The sequence below is a fragment of the Callospermophilus lateralis genome, chromosome X, assembly GCF_048772815.1.
Source record: "Callospermophilus lateralis isolate mCalLat2 chromosome X, mCalLat2.hap1, whole genome shotgun sequence".
NCBI classification, from domain to species: domain Eukaryota; kingdom Metazoa; phylum Chordata; class Mammalia; order Rodentia; family Sciuridae; genus Callospermophilus; species Callospermophilus lateralis.
In genome coordinates this window covers 97728312-97745015 of record NC_135325.1, presented here as the reverse complement: position 1 = coordinate 97745015, position 16704 = coordinate 97728312, and the positions used below count along the sequence as shown (strand labels likewise).

The window sequence follows — 16704 nt, the reverse complement described above, 5'->3', positions numbered from 1 at the left end:
TAATACACACATGTATGGAAACATTACAGTGAAAGTTACTAATATGTACAATTAAAATATGTTAATAATTACAATTTTTCACAAGACTATTGCAATCAAGAAGTACCTAAGAAGACATGATGACTAAATGTAATCATGGGATCTTGGACAATAGAGAAAAACTAAGAAAATCTGAATGAAGTTTCTGATTCAATAATAAAAAGAAGTCACAAGTTACAATGCCCAAATACTAAATTTTAGTTAACTTTTGGGATATTTTTATGAATAAATCACATTTTTTTAACTAAGAAAAAAATAAAATGAAGAAAAATCCACCCCCAATTTGTGATAAATGCTGGTAAGATATGTTGCAACTGGATCTTTCATACTTTGTTACAGGGAATATAAAATGCTATAGTTACTCTAGAAAAGGTTTCAAAGTTTCTTTTAAAAGTGAAATATGATTACCATACAATCCAGCAATTACTCCCCTCTATATTTATCTCTTAAAATTGACAATTTATGTCTGCACAAAAACCTATACATAATTATTCATAGCAGCTTTGTAATGCTAAATATTGGAAATAAGCTAAATGTTTCTCAATAGGTGAATGGTGATATAAACCATGGCATATCCATAGATTACTACTCAATGATAAAAGGAATTAACTACTGATACATGGTTTGTTTTTTGTTTTGTTTTATTTGGGTAGTAGAGATTGAACCCAGAATATTTTACCACGGAGGCACAACCTCAGCCCTTTTTTGTTCCTTTTTTTTTTTTTTATTTATTCTGATTTGTTATATATGATGGCAAAATGCAATTCATTTTATATTTTTTCAAGACACTGATTGTACCCAAAGTATTTTCATACCATTCATGCCATCATACTTGTAACTTAGGGTAATGATGTCTAACTCATTACACCATCATTCCTAACCCCTTGCCCCCTTCCTTCCCTTCCCTCCCCTTTGCCCTACCTAAAGTTCCTTGATTCCTCCCATGCTCCCCCCCATCGCCATTATGCATCTGCATTCTCATATTAAAGAAAACATTTGCCCTTTGGCTTTTTGGGATTGGCTAACTTTACTTAGCATTATATTCTCCAACTTCATCCATCTACCTGCAAATGCCATGATTTTTTTCTCTCTTAATGCTGAACCCCATTATATTTTATTTAGAGACAAGTGTCTCACTAAGTTGCTTAGGGCCCTGCTAAATTGCTGAGGCTGGCTTCAAACCTGCTATCTTTCTGTCTCAGACTCCTGAGCCACTGGGATTACAGGCAGGCTGGCATTACAGCCACTGGGATTACACTATGCCCAGCAAGATATATCCAACAGAGTAGATTGATCTAAAAGGGAATTGAGGTACATGTTTTGTTTTTTTTTAAAAAAGGTAATATCATAGGACCACATATTATATAATTTCATTTATATAACATTCTCAAAATTACAAAATTATGGAGATGGGGAACAGATTCGTGGTTGCCAGAAGTTACAGACACTATGGAGGATAGCAGTTGGTATGGCTATATAAAGGTAGCCCAGTGGAGATTTTTATGTTGCTTGAATGCTTCTGTATCTCAATTACAGTTTAGATCACATGAATCTACACATGATAAAAATGATATAATTATGCGTACACATTGTACCAGTCATATATTTACTGCTTTTTGGTTAGAAACAAAATTATTATTCAAATTCCAAGTGAAAATACCTTAGTTGAGAGTATTCCTGTAACCCCAGTGACTTGGGAGACCAAGGCAGGAGGACCTCAGTTCAAGGCCACCCCAGGAAATTTAGTGAGATCCTGTCTCAGAACAGAATAAAAAGTTCGGGGGATGTAGCTCAGTGGTAAAACATCACTGGGTTCAATCCGCAGTACTCGTAAATAAATAAAATCTCAGATGGGAATCTTCCTTCTATCAGGCACTAGTATATACAAAATATTAAATAACTTATTAGTGAAATATTATCACAATTTATTTCAGAACCAAAGTAGTTCAAGTAGATGAGTACTGCATATAAACAGCTAATAGGCAAATGTATTGGGTGTTTTTATATATAATTTATTCAAATGAGATCCCATCCTCTGTCTACTGGCCTAATTCTCTTTAGATGTAAAAACCATTATTTCACCTCCTTGGCCTGGGGGTCAGGAGAAATCAATAGATAAAACAGCTCTAAGTGAAGATGCATTATGTTGTCCTGAATGCCTGATATCTTTTATTCTGGAAATAAAAACCCCATGTCCTCCATTGTACTTTAAATACAATATTTGGCACAATTGTCCAAAAGGACCAACAGTTTCCAATTTAATCCGATATCATGATAAAACAAAAAACAAAACAGTGCTTGGGATTTCAATTTCTGCTGAGATTGTGGCTCAGAAGTAGAGCACTTGCCTAGCACATTTGAGGTATTAGGTTCAATCCTCAGTATCACATAAAAATAAATAAATAAATAAAGGTATACATACATGGAGTATAACTTTTAAAAAGACTCACTGCCTTCCGTCATCAATATTTATTGAACATTTATAATATACTAGGCACAACAGAATGAACAGAAAACACTGACCTGCTCTTGAGGAACTTACATTCTTTTTTTTTTTTTTTGGTACTGGGGATTGAACTCAGAGGCACGTGACCACTGAGCCACCTCTCCAGCCCTATTTTGTATTTTATTTACAGACAAGGTCTCACTGAATTGTTTAGCACCTCACTGTTGCTGAGGTTGGCTTTGAATTCACAATCCTACTGCCTCATCCTCCCAAGCTGCTGGGATTACAGGCATGCGCCACTGCACCAGGTTTGAGGAACTTACATTCTAAAAGGAAAACTAATACACCTCTTTTCAAAATGCCATTTTTGTTCTGTGCTATCTGTAAAGTACTAAGGAAATATTCTGTAGAGTGAGCTCTGGGTATAATTTAGCTCTATCATTATTTAGAGGAAGAGAGGATGAGAAAGGATTTTAAAAGCAGGCAATGACAGACCATCCAAGATAGGTAGGGTTTAAAGGGAGATAAATGCCATCTCATCAACTGAGGAGAGAGGTGCTAAAGTAGAGGATGAGGGAAATAGTTTATAGGATGCAAGCAAAGGTTGCAGGGTATTTCAGACACTGGGTGGAGCCAAAAAGATTAGAGCTTTTTCCCCAAGTACATGGCCATCAAGTAAAAATAATTGGTGACAAGACTGAAGGCCAGGAAAGGAAAGTAATCTTGTACATCTGACAAAGAATTAAGGATCAAAATTGAATGCAGGGGCTGGAGATGTACCTCAGTGGTTGAGTGCTTGTATAGCATGTGCAAGGCCCTGGGTTCAGTCACCAGCACCATCAAAAATAAAAAATAAAAAGTAAAATACAAGCTATAAGATTATGAAGAATTTTTTTTGTACCTGGGATTGGACCCAGGGGCACTTTACCACTGAGCCACATCCCCAGCTCTTTTTAAATTCTGAGATAGGTCTCACAAAGTTGCTGAGGATGGCCTCAAATTTGTGACCCTCCTGTCTCAGTCTCCCATCTCACTAGAATTACAGGTGTGCACCATTGAGCCTGGCTAAGAAATTCTTTTTTAATATTTATTTTTTAGTTGTAGTTGCACACTTTTGGAAGTATAGCATTAACTGCAAGTTTTATGCTATGTATCCAATATCATGATGAGTAAAAAACACTGTGACTGCTGGGCACAATGGCGCATGCCTGTAATCCCAGTGGCTTGGGAGGCTGAGGCCCTAAGCAACTCAGTGAGACCCTGTCTCTAAATAAAATACAAAAAAGGGCTGGGGATGTGGCTCAGTGGTTAAGTTTCCCTGAGTTCAATCCTCGGTACCAAAAAACATTATGACTTTGAAGTAAGAAATTGCCATTTATCTGCTGGACATGGTGGCACATGCCTATAATCCCAGCAATTTGGGAGGTTGAGGGAGGAATATTGCAAGTTTAAAGCCAGCCTCAGCAATTTAATGAGGCCCTATCTAAAAAAAAAAAAAATTAAAAGGGCTGGGGATGTGGTTCGGTGATTAAGAACTTATGGGTTCAATCTCTAGTATCAAAAAAAGAAAGAAAGAAAAAGAAAATGCCATATATCAAAATTTTAAATGGAACATATTACTTGTTTCCTATCAATCCCTTCCCCAGGAAAAAGAATTAATTTCCTTTTGGGAGAGAGGAGAGAGAATATGAGACATGATTTAAAAGGATATTTATGTTAGTAGTATTTTTGTTATAAAATTTGAATTTAAACTTGGTAAAAGTTCATTAGTTGCAAAGAGAGAACAAGGAATTTCCAAGAATGTATAATTCCCCTTAAGAATTTTTAAAACCAAAACACTTTTTTCCCCTCTAGCTTCCACATGAGAGAAAATATTTGGTACTTGAAAGCAGAAGAAAGACTATTAGGGTAAAAGAAAGGGATCAGGAAAGGGAGAAAGTGAGGGTAAATGGAGGTGTTGGGGAGTGTAGTTGATGAAATCATGTTATATACATGTATGAAGATGCCACAATGAGACTCACTATTCTGTACAATTATTGTGCACCAATAAAAACCAAAAGACTGATTTATATGAATAGCAGAAAGATCAGTAAAGGGAAAGGAACAGGGAGAGGGAGGAGAGGAGGGAAAGGGGAAGCCCTGGGGACTGAATTAGAACAAATTATATTCCATGCTTTTATACTTATGTCAAAATGAATCCTATTGTTATGTATAACTAAAAAGAACCAATAAAAAAAGAAAAGCTATAGAGAAAGTAGTTGAAAAGTCCATTTATAAAACTTTTATTCCCCTCGCATGAACTTAATACATGTTCTTAATAATTATGCATGGATTATACATAAAAATTTCACAAGACATTAAACAAAGGTAGCCATCATCTTGGGTTATTTCCCTGTAGTTATTTTTAAAGTGCATGTATACGAGACAAGTATCAAAACAATCACAAAAGTAAACACAAACACTTAAAAAAGTCAAATACATGTTTTGTTGTTTTGGTACCAGCTATTAAACCCAGAGGTGCTTAATCACTAAGCCACATCCCCAGCCTTTTTGAGACAGGGTCTCTCTAAGTTGCATAGGGACATGCTAAATTGTTCAATCTGGTCTCAACCTTGCAATCCTTCTTCCTAAGCCTCTCGAGTCACTGTAATTACATGCATGTTCCATTATGCCCATCTAGGGGTTTTTTGTTTTGTTTTGTTTTCTGTTGTGCTTGATATGCAGGAAGTAATTAATACCAATCAATTTATTACAGCTTTCCTTTTACATTTGTTCTTACATTGCCTAAAACATTTAAATACAAATAAAATGTGTCACACACACAAAAAAAAAAAAAAAAGAAAAGAAAATGCAGACATCAGGTAATTATACAATAATGGAACGTGAAGAGTTTCTGCTCCTATGCAGAGTAAACTGGGTCACCACTTTGTTTAAAGGTACAATTTTGCAGCAATAGCCCAAGGTATGCACACTAAGTTTGATCATTCCAGAGAAACGCTTGAGTCACACATGTAGGATGCATGGGCTATCTTTTTCTACCACAGCTTTATAAGTGCTAGTACCCACACTATGCCTATGACTGGAACCAGTGGTTCCTTTTATTCCCCAAGATGACAAACCAATATGTAAGCAATTTTCATTGCTTAGATATGAAAGCAGTTTTAACACTGGCCCTTGTGAAGCCACAATATATCAAGAGTATTATGACAAACACAACTTATATAAAGAAATCCACATCTCCATATTGACCACCTCAAGATGAAAACAAAATTTCCTAAATGTGAACTCACTCTATTCCCCTAATATTAAACACAAAAATCCCAGTGGCTTGGGAGGTTGAGGCAGGAGGATCACGAGTTCAAAACCAGCCTCAGTAATGGTGAGGTGCTAAGCAACTCAGTGAGACCCTGTCTCTAAATAAAATACAAAATAGGACTGAGGATGTGGCTCAGTGGTCGAGTGCCCCCAAGTTCAATCCTAATACCAAAAGAAAAAAAAAACACATGGGAAACAAAGAAATCCAAATAAAATTAGCATAAACCTGTTATAAATCATAAACCAAAAACTACTTCTGACACAGCAAGGATGATAAATGATCTCCATGTGAATTTTAGAATGAGGCAGACAAAAGTTGGAAGGGCAATTAATTTTCCCATCTTCCTGCCTTAGCTTTATCTCCTCGGGTACCCACTATCCACAATGTCAAGTTGTCTCTCAGTAATTGCATTATTAGCATGCTGTCATTATATGATTCTTCATTTAATGTATGAAGTTCAACAACAGCTTCATCAAAAGCTGCCTTTGCAAGAGAACAGGCTTTCTCTGGGGGGTTTAGAATCTCTTGGTAGAACACGGAGAAGTAAAGGGACAGGTCCAATCTGAGAGGATATGTTCATTGTATTTCCTTTTTGCTTACTTCAAAAGTTTCTTGATATGCTTGTAAGCAAAAATGACCCAAACGGGAGCAGACTCAATGGATCAGCAGCGAAATCAGTCAGGCATCAGAGGGGTGTATTTTCAGGGGAGAAAATGGTGAGGGATTCTGCAACAGAGGTCAGAGTCCTTAGCAGAGCCAGGTCATGGGAGGAGACCACTACCTTTGGCAGACTTTTGGCAGGCAGATGAATTTTGGCTGAATTATTGCAGGAGAAATTTCAGATATAGCAGGAGAGAGGCCTTCAGTGACTGGAGGAACAATAATAGATAAGGGAAATTGTATGTGATTTCTGGGGGGCCTGCCCCTCCAGCATCTACTGTGGGGAGCTTGAAGGTGGGGAGAAACCCCTCAGGAGATGGTTTCAGAGAACAGTATCTGCTTTATTGTGCAGCAAAAATAGCTTTTATAGTGGCTATGTGCCAATTTACATATAACAGCCATGATAGGCCAGAGGTGTACACAACATATCATCTTACGGGAGTCAAGACCCCAAGAGTCCAGAAACTGCCCCATAGGCCGACCTTGCACCAACAGGGGAATAACTTCTTGTCAAGGGAGCAAGGAAATGGTACTTGACAATGTTCTGACAGCACTTTGCCCCAAAACATACGTATTCTATGTTAGGACTTCCCTGCTGTACAATGAGCAAAATAAGCATTCCTCCATGTAGGTCCAGAATCAGGCCCACCAACATGTGTTCAGGGCCCATAGTCCTTCCTGGGGGACACGTTTTTCCATATCCTTCGATGCTTATTGTGTGACTGATGTACAATCCTGGTTTTGTCATCACCAGTAGCAACCTCAACTAAGTAATGAAGGTAGTCTCCTTTCATTTTCAAATAGAAGACTCTGCTTGTGAGGAACTGGGAATCAACAATGTTTTTGAGGTAGGCACAGTGGCACATGCCTGTAATACCAGTGATTTGGGAGGCTGAGGCAGGAGAATCACAAGTTTAAAGCCAGCCTCAGCAATTTAGCAAGGCCCTAAGCAACTTGGCGAGACCCGGCCTTAAAATAAAATATAAAAAAGGTCTGGGGATGTGGTTCAGTGGTTGCACACCTCTGGGTTCAATCCCCAGTACAAAAAAAAAAGTTTCCAAAAGAGACTATATATATATATATAGGTTAGGGTTAGGGTTAGGGTTAGGGTTATACACACACACACACACACACACACAGTATATAGATACAGACATAGATATATATATCTGTATCTGTAATATACATATTTTTGCTCTGAAAAATCAGCCTCTATCTCAGAGCAAAGCCTGTCCAAGGAAGGGACCTGGCCTTTGTCCTTGGAAAAACCCACAGAGCATTCCTAAGCACATTCCCACCCTGCTAAGTTGTTTATCTACAAATAATAGGAGAGATCTGCTGCACCAGGTGTCCCTGACTCAGTCAGGCTAGGTGGGGACCCATAGCAGCCCCCTAGCAGCCACCAATCTGCATGAGACAGGGAAATACCTGGGATGCCAGATAACCCTCCCAGTAGTTTATGAAAGATGGGGGCTAATTCATAAGATGGTTGATAACAAGTTGGGAAACCATGTAGTTCAGCACGTACACCCCTCTTGGCTTAAGCCAATCAGTTCAAATGAATACCCCTTTTGTACTGACCAATCACCCCTACCCAACTTGTTCCCGCCAGTGAATGTGCTAATCATGTTTTAGAGTTGTTATTTGATTTTCCTGCGGTGTGTGATGATTTGCTAAAAGAGGCTATGATGTACATGAAGTCCCTGCCCTCTCCAAAGAATGTATAAAACTGCTGCAAACCCTGGGCTCAGGGCCTCTCAGCGTCACCAGTTGCTGTGTGCTCGTGGAGGACGGAGCTAGCTCGCAATAAACACCTCTTTGCTGCTTACATCGATCTTGGGTCTCTGGTGGTCTTTGGGGGTCCCGAATTCAAGCATAACAGCTCAAGTAATGAGCAAATGATGGAAGGTACTGAAGAAAAGCATCACATGGCTTAATAATACAGAGAAAATTGAGACCAAGTTAAGAGCTACCAGGGATGATAGATATATAGATATCAATATAAATATAGATATATAGAGAGAGATATAGATATATAGATACAGGGATAAAAAGCAGCCATCTGCTGCTTTTTTCCAGCACCTTCCATCATTTGCTGAATACTTAAGACATCCCTCCAAGATGACCCAGGGGCTCCTACAGCATTTTTTATAAGCAACCCAGAGAAGATTCTTCTCCTCATTAGATAATTCAGCTCCTTGCTCATTTACAGACTTCATGCAAGCTGCCTTGTCATCATATTGCTCAATTTTCCTGTCCAGTTTGGCCTTCTGCACCAGCTCATTTTTATCCATGAACTGATGTTCTGTGTCTGGAGTGGGTGGCTGCAGAGGAACTAGAGCTAAGTAGGGTTTAGGTGATGGCAGTGGCAACAGCAAGGCTTTTTAGCTTTAATAATTTACTGTAGTTATGTAAGATGTAACCACTGCAGGAAAGTGGGTGAAAGTTACACTAATTTTCAGACTATGAATTTTTATTTCGAATTTAAAAGTTTAGAAAATAAAAACTAAAACATCCCTTGTGTCAAAGCCACTTTGTGAAGGCAGGCCAGGGATGTAGCTCAGTGGTAGGGTACTTGTCTGGGTTCAATCCCTAATACCACAAAAACAAACAAATCTGCTTTGCCAAAGTGTCCTGCCTTATGGTTGGCTTAATTATGAACTGAGGTTGTCAGCATCATTGATTGCTCCATCTCAAGGCTCAATCTAATTTAGACTTCTCTGGACTGAGACCAGCAGGATGGCATGATTTGTCTATTTCACTCACTTGCCACTTGCCCCCACCCATACACTCTCCCCCCAATGGTGTTAAGAAAGTCATTCAACAGCCCAGTAGGGTGGCAAACACCTGTAATTCTTTGTTCTTTCCTGTGGACTTGCCCAAAGGCAGGAAAGATTAGCTGCAGGGGGTAATTATTTGTGTTGGAACTGGGGATCCTTCCCCTCCCCTAGAGGTGATAGCAACTGTTTGAGCAGGGAAGTGCTATCCAGAGGTTAGTATTCCATTTCCTTTCCTTTGAATTAGCCCCCATCTTTCATTATCTAAGCTGACTACCTGTCCTTTGTCATCTCAAAACCAGTTCACTATGGACTGAAACCTCTAAAACCATGAGCCAAAATAAATCTTTTATCCTCCAAGTTGTTTTTCTCATGTATTGTCCCTGTGATGAAAAACTAACCAACACATCCACCTCCAGCAAGATTATAATTTTCTTGTCTGACTATGATTAATACACATGTATTTGAATGTTTCCCTCTTTTTAAAATATTTTTATTTGTATATGGACACAATACCTTTATTTTATTTATTTTTTTAATGTGGTGCCGAGAATTGAACCCAGTGCCTCACATGTGCTAGGCAAGCACTCTACCACTGAGCTACAACTCCAGCCCCAAATATTTCCATCTTTACATATGTAAATATTATGTTCATTCCTTTCTGGACAGCTGAAAGACTAACTCTAAAACCATTTTATCTTAAGGCTGGGGATATAGCTCAGTTGGTAGAGTGCTTGCCTCACATGCACAAAGCCCTGGGTTCAATCTCCAGCACCACAACAATACCATCTTATCTTAAACCCTAATAAGTATCACATCAAAATTTGCAGATCCCAATGCAATCTTTAGGTATACAGCTCTCCCTCGGTATCCTCTTGGGATTGGTTCTAGGACCCCACCCCACCATCCATAGATACCAAAATCCACAAATGCTGAAGGATCTGAAATAAAATGGCACATAATATAGCACATATAACCTACTCATTTCCTGTCTACTTTAAAATCATCTGCACATTACTTGAAATACTTAACACAATAAAAGTTACATAGTCAATACACTGTATTGTTTAGGGAATAATGACAATAATAAAGTCTGTAAATGTTCAGTGCAGATGCAATTTTTAAAAATATTTCCTGAGGGTGTTTGAGTTCATGAATACGGAGCCCATGGATACAGATGGCTGACCATACTTTGGTGATGGTGTTTCTTTTCCAAATAATCTAAGAGAGCACTATTTCAGCATGCAAATAAATTCCCTTAAAGGTAACAAAATATAAAAATATAACCTTAGATAAAAATGTAAAAATCATAGCAGTAAATAAATTGATTCCTGGAATATATACTAAAACAGCAGCCAGTATCCAGTAGTATATCACAGAATACCTTCATGTGTCGTGAGCATCTGAGCCAAAAAGTTTTTTATTTTCAATGTATTTCTGGAACTGGTATTTATGAACCAAATTTGTGCACTTCATTGAAAAGCAGTTGTTTGGGAATTTGTTATGCTCTACTAAATGAGAATATAAGGGGCAAGAAATGTAGTCCATTATGAATATAACTCTTCATGCTGCCTCCTTTTGGTTTTTCTGCCTGCTATGCATTAGGCAAGAAAGATCCCTGGGGATGCAAAAAGTTAAAGAAATGGACCTTGCCCAGAGATATTTCTTGGTCTAGTTAACAGACATGACTTAGAAGTAAAAACAATGCAATAAATATGACAAGGTTGCTGATGAGTATTCTTGAAGCATGGAGACTAGAGAGATCTCTGTGGGCTGTTTGTTAAGCAAAGGCATCAAGAAAGAGACTAGACCTGAACTAGAACTTAAGAAAAGTCTATCGTTCAGAGACACATTGAAGAGAGAATGGGCATTCAGGCCAAAGTGAAACAAATTCATCAAGGAACAGTCAAGAATGCACAAGACATATTTGGGAAGGGTCTAAATTGAAGAATAGGAAAAATGGGGCTGAGAAGTTCAGCTAGACCAATACCCTGTATGGATGATATCCCATATTAAGGTGTTTTGACCATAGTCCATTACCTACTACTAAAGTGTGGCTATCTGCATCACAATCAACTGGAGAGACTTTAAATGAAGGATTTTACATAAAAATCTCAGTGACTTTGACTCAGTAGGTTTAGGGATGGCACCATGGCATCTGCATTTTGTATTCCCCTTCCACCAAATGATTCTGATGCCTAATAGAATAGATCATCTCCTGCAGCCAATGGAAAGTTGCAACAGAAAGCAAATGAGGGCAGAGGATGTGGCTCAGTAGTGGAGTGCTTGCCTAGTTTGCTCTGAGTTTGATGCCCAGCAACAAACAAACATACATACATACATACATACACACACACACACACACACACACACACACAGAGAGAGAGAGAGAGAGAGAGAGAGAGAGAGAGAGAGAGAAAACGCCAATGTATACTGGGAAGTTTGGAGGAGATAAGAAGGAAAACCAGAGAGAAACTTTAGAATAGTCTAGATGTTAAAACTAATTACTATAAATTATTCATCGCTTTGTTCTCAGGCATAAAATGAAACCATAGTAACTCAGTCAGAAGCAGTTCCTTGTGAAGCTAATGAAGCTTAAGCATCAGCATTCCTCCCTTACACAGACCCTTTCCGAGTCCCTTTAATTAAAAAAAAAAAAAAATCAAGACAGAGACCAATGGAACAGAATAAAGAGCCAAAAAATAAACAGATACATATGTAGTCAAAAGATCTTCAACAAGAGTGCCAAGAATATACAATGGGGGAAGGACAGTCTCTTTTATAAATTTGCTGGGAAAACTAGATATTCACATGCCAAGGAATGAAATTGGACCCTTATCTCACACCAAACACAAAAATCAACTCCAAATGGATTAAAGTCTTAAAAAGACACCAAAAGCACAGGTGATGAAAGCAAAAATTGGCTGGTGTGATGGTGCACATCTGTAATCCCAGCAACTGGGGAGGTTGAGGCAGGAGGATGGCAAGTTCAAGGGCAGCCTCAGCAATTTAGGGGAACCTGTCTCAAAATTAAAAATAAAAAGGACTAGGGACGTAGCTTAATGTTCATGCTCCCGAGTTCTAAAAATAAAAACAAAAATAATAATAGACAAATGGGATTACATCAAACTAAAATCCTGTACAGCAAAGGAAATAACCTACAGAATAAAAAGATAACCTACAGATTGGGCAAAAATATTTGTAAGCAATATATCCAATAAGGGGTTAATATCCAAAATATACCAGGGACTCCTACAACTCAAAAACAAAGAAACAAATAATCTCAGTATAAAATGGGCAAAAACTCTGAATAGACATAGTTTCATAGAGATTTTGATTTTGATTTTAAATGTACCCTAAAGGCCCTGTATTAAAGGCTTGGTTTCCAGCTTTTAGCATTTCTGGGAGGTAGGGAATACTTTAGGAGGAGGAGCCCAGTTGAAAAAAGTTAGGACAATGGGAAAGTCCTTGAAGAGAATATAGGGAGCCTGTCCCTGTTTTTTATTTTATTTTTTTAATTTTGGGGGGTGTTTTTCTCCCTGGTTGCTATGAAGCAAGCAGGCCTCTCCTTCTATGGGCTCCTCCTATGATACACTGCCTCACTATAGGTCCCAAAGCATAAGGGCCAAGAAACCATGAACCACAATAAATCTTTCTTCCTTTTAAGTTGATTATCTGGAATATTGTGTCAGAGTGACAGAAAGTTGAATAACAGAACATGCAAAGGATCGACAAATATAAGAAGAGGGGTTTTAACATTACTACTCATCAGGAAAATGCAAATTCAAACCACAATGAACTATCATCTCACTCCAGGAAAGAATGGCTATTATCCAAAAGACTAAGGATAACAAGTATTAGTGAAGATGTGGTGAAAAGGAAAACCTTTTACACTCTTAGTGGAAAAGTCACTGGATACAGTCATTATAGAATACAATATGGAGGTTTCTCATAAAATTAAAACTGGAACCAAAATACGATCCAGCAATCTCACTACTGGGAATATAGAAGTAAAATCAGTTTATTGAAAAGGTATCTGTATTCCTATCTTCATTGCAGCAGTGTTCACAAAAACCAAGATATGGAATCAATCTAAGTGTCCATAATCAGATGAATGGATAAATAAAATATCCTGTATATACATAGTTGAACATTATTCAGTCTTTAAAATGAAAGAAATCCTGCCATTAGTGAAACCATGGATAAAGATTAGGACCTTATGCTAAGTGAAATAAGCAAGGCACAAAAATACCACATGATCTCATTTGTATGTAGATGTTACAATAATCAAATTAGGGGCTGGGGATGTGGCTCAGTGGCAAAAGCACTTGCCTAGCATGTGTGAGGCCCTGAGTTCAATCCCCAGCACTGCCAAAAAATAATAATAATAAAAAATAAAATAGTCAATTTCATAGAAGCAGACAGTACAATGGTATTTCCCAAAGGCTAAGAGTATTCGGGATTGCAGAGATGTTGGTCAAATGATACAAAATTTCAGTTAAAATTACTAAAAGATTTTGAGTGTTCTCAACACAGGTGACATATATGTTAATTACCTCAATTTTGCCATTCCACATTGTATGGCTGTATCAAAACAACATATACAGCCAGGTGTGGTGGCTCACACCTGTACTCCCAGAGAAGCAGGAGCCTGAAGCATGAATATTGCAAGTTTAAAGCCGTCCTCAGCAACTTATCAAGATCCTGTCTCAAAAATAAAATAAAAAAAGAGCTAGGGATATGGCTCAGTGATTAAGTGACACTGGGTTCAATCACCAATACCCAAAACAAACACAAAAACAAAAACCATCATGTACAAATATTATTAATTAATTAATTTATTTATTAATTTTATTAATTATTTTTTTTAATTTGCAGAGGATAAATCAAGCTGTTTTTCTGTTGTTTTTTTTTCACTGGGGACTGAACCCAGGAACACTTTACTATTGACCTATATCCCCAAAACTTTTAATTTTGAGACAGGTTCTTATTAAATTGCTGAGGCTGGTCCTGAACTTGTGATCCTCCTGCCTCAGCTTCCCAAGTTGCTGGGATTACAGGCATGTGCCACCTAGTTTGAATCATAGCTTAAGTATTCTTTGTTTTTAAAAAATACCTTTTTAAAATTTATTTTTACATGGTGCTGAGGGTGGAACCCAGTGCCTCACACAGGTTAGGCAAGTGCTGTACCACAGAGCCACAACCCCAGCCCCTTGTTAGAACCTCTTAATCCCAGTTTATTCTTCAAATTGATTTTTTTAAAGCAAGAGTCAGCAAAGTATAGTGGCCTATGTCCAGTGATTCAGGAGGCTGAGACAGGAGGATCACAAGTTTGAGACCAACCTGAGCAACTTAGCAAGACCTTCTCTCAATATAACAAAAATAAAAAGGACTGGGGATGTACTCAGTGGTAAAGCACCCCTGGATTCAATCCAGTACCAAAAAAAATAAGTAAATAAAAATAACAAAATAAAACAAGTCAGATCATAGCACATTTCTGTCAAAACTCTCCATTCTCAGTAAGAGCCAAATCTCTACAGTAGCTATACGGTCCTACATAATTGGACTACTGTTACCTGCTGTCCCTTCTGCTCACTCTGCTCCAGTTTTGCTAACTTTTTTGATATTTCTTGATCATACCAGGCATATTTCTGCATTCACACCTTTGAAACATTCTGATCCCTTTGCCTGGCATGCTCTTCCCTATACATATACTCATGGCTCTGCTCAAATGCCACCTACTCAGTGAGGACTTTTCTGATCACCCTGTCTAAGCTGCAATCCGACACACCTACTCTTTGATCCCCTGTTATATTCTATAGATCTCTTTAGCACTTTTCACTATATGTATTATTTAAATTCTTCTTGTCCTTAACCATTATAAATGTAAGCTCCTTGAAGGCAAGGATATTTCTCTCTAGGTTTCTGCTATATCCCTACCTCTTGGAAAGTATTGGGCACACAGATGCTGTAGAAAATCTTCATTGAATAAACTCCAATTATTAACTATATAAATAGTAATAAATCCCTTAACATGAGCTTCAGTTTTCTCATCTATAAAACTTATAGCATTCACCTCAGTCTTCTGACGATCAAAATGAATTGATTTGTTTGCATTGCTCACAGAATCTTTTTTTTTAATTAATTTTTATTGTTGGTTGTTCAAAACATTACATAGTTCTTGATATATCATATTTCACACTTTGATTCAAGTGGGATATGAACTCCCATTTTTACCCCGTATACAGATTGCAGAATCACATCAGTTGCACAACCATTGATTTACATATTGCCATTCTGGTGTCTGTTGTATTCTGCTGCCTTTCCTATCCTCTACTATCCCCCCTCCCCCCTCCCCTCCCCTCTTCTCTCTCTATCCCCTCTACTGCAGTTCATATCTCCCCCTTTATTTTTCCCCCTTTCCCCTCACTTCCTCTTGTATGTAATTTTGTATACCCCTGAGGGTCTCCTTCCATTTACATGCAATTTCCCTTCTCTCTTCCTTTCCCTCCCACCTCTCATCCCTGTTTAATGTTAATCTTCTTCTCATGCTCTTCATCCCTACTCTGTTCTTAGTTACTCTCCTTATATCAAAGAAGACATTTGGCGTTTGTTTTTAAGGGATTGGCTAGCTTCACTTAGCATAATCTGCTCTAATGCCATCCATTTCCCTGCAAATTCTATGATTTTGTCATTTTTTAATGCAGAGTAATACTCCATGGTGTATAAATGCCACATTTTTTTTATCCATTCGTCTATTGAAGGGCATCTAGGTTGGTTCCACAGTCTTGCTATTGTGAATTGTGCTGCTATGAACATGGATGTAGCAGTGTCCCTATAGTGTGCTCTTTTTAGGTCTTTAGGGAATAGACCGAGTAGGGGAATAGCTGGATCAAATGGTGGTTCCATTCCGAGCTTTCCAAGAAATCTCCATACTGCTTTCCAAATTGGCCGCAACACAGAATCTTAAACCAGATCAAGTAGTCAATGTTCACAGGAGTCTTCAATAACTTAATCCAAAGAATACCACATACTCTATCTGCACAGAAGACCAGCCTCATCCAGGCATAACCTACTTAGCCAGAGCTGGTAAAGGTCATTATCAGAACTTCAACTACAGAAATCACTTTCATTTTAGCTCATTCCTTCACTCATGAATGTTGCTGACAAGTACAGAGACAGACACAGAGGCAGATGTGACACACCAGAAGCTCAGCCAGGACATAGTGTCCCAGGCAAGAACTGGAATCTCTTATGTCACATATAAGAGAAGGAAGCCAAGTAATATGCACATTTGGTTTTATTTTAGAAGGCTCAATCACAGCAGGAGCCCAGCTAAAAGACACACACTATTCTCCAAACACATACACCCTGCTTTGCATATCAAATTAGCCTTCTCTTTATTCCCAAGGAGCAATGGTAATCTGAATTAGCGTTAAAATACTTACATAGAGCAGCAGGAGATG

General features: G+C 38.1%; 1 pseudogene; it reads right to left on the bottom strand.

The window, feature by feature from the left end:
- Positions 1–6128: 6128 nt before the first annotated feature.
- Positions 6129–8755, bottom strand: LOC143638659 (14-3-3 protein zeta/delta pseudogene; annotated as a pseudogene).
- Positions 8756–16704: the final 7949 nt, after the last annotated feature.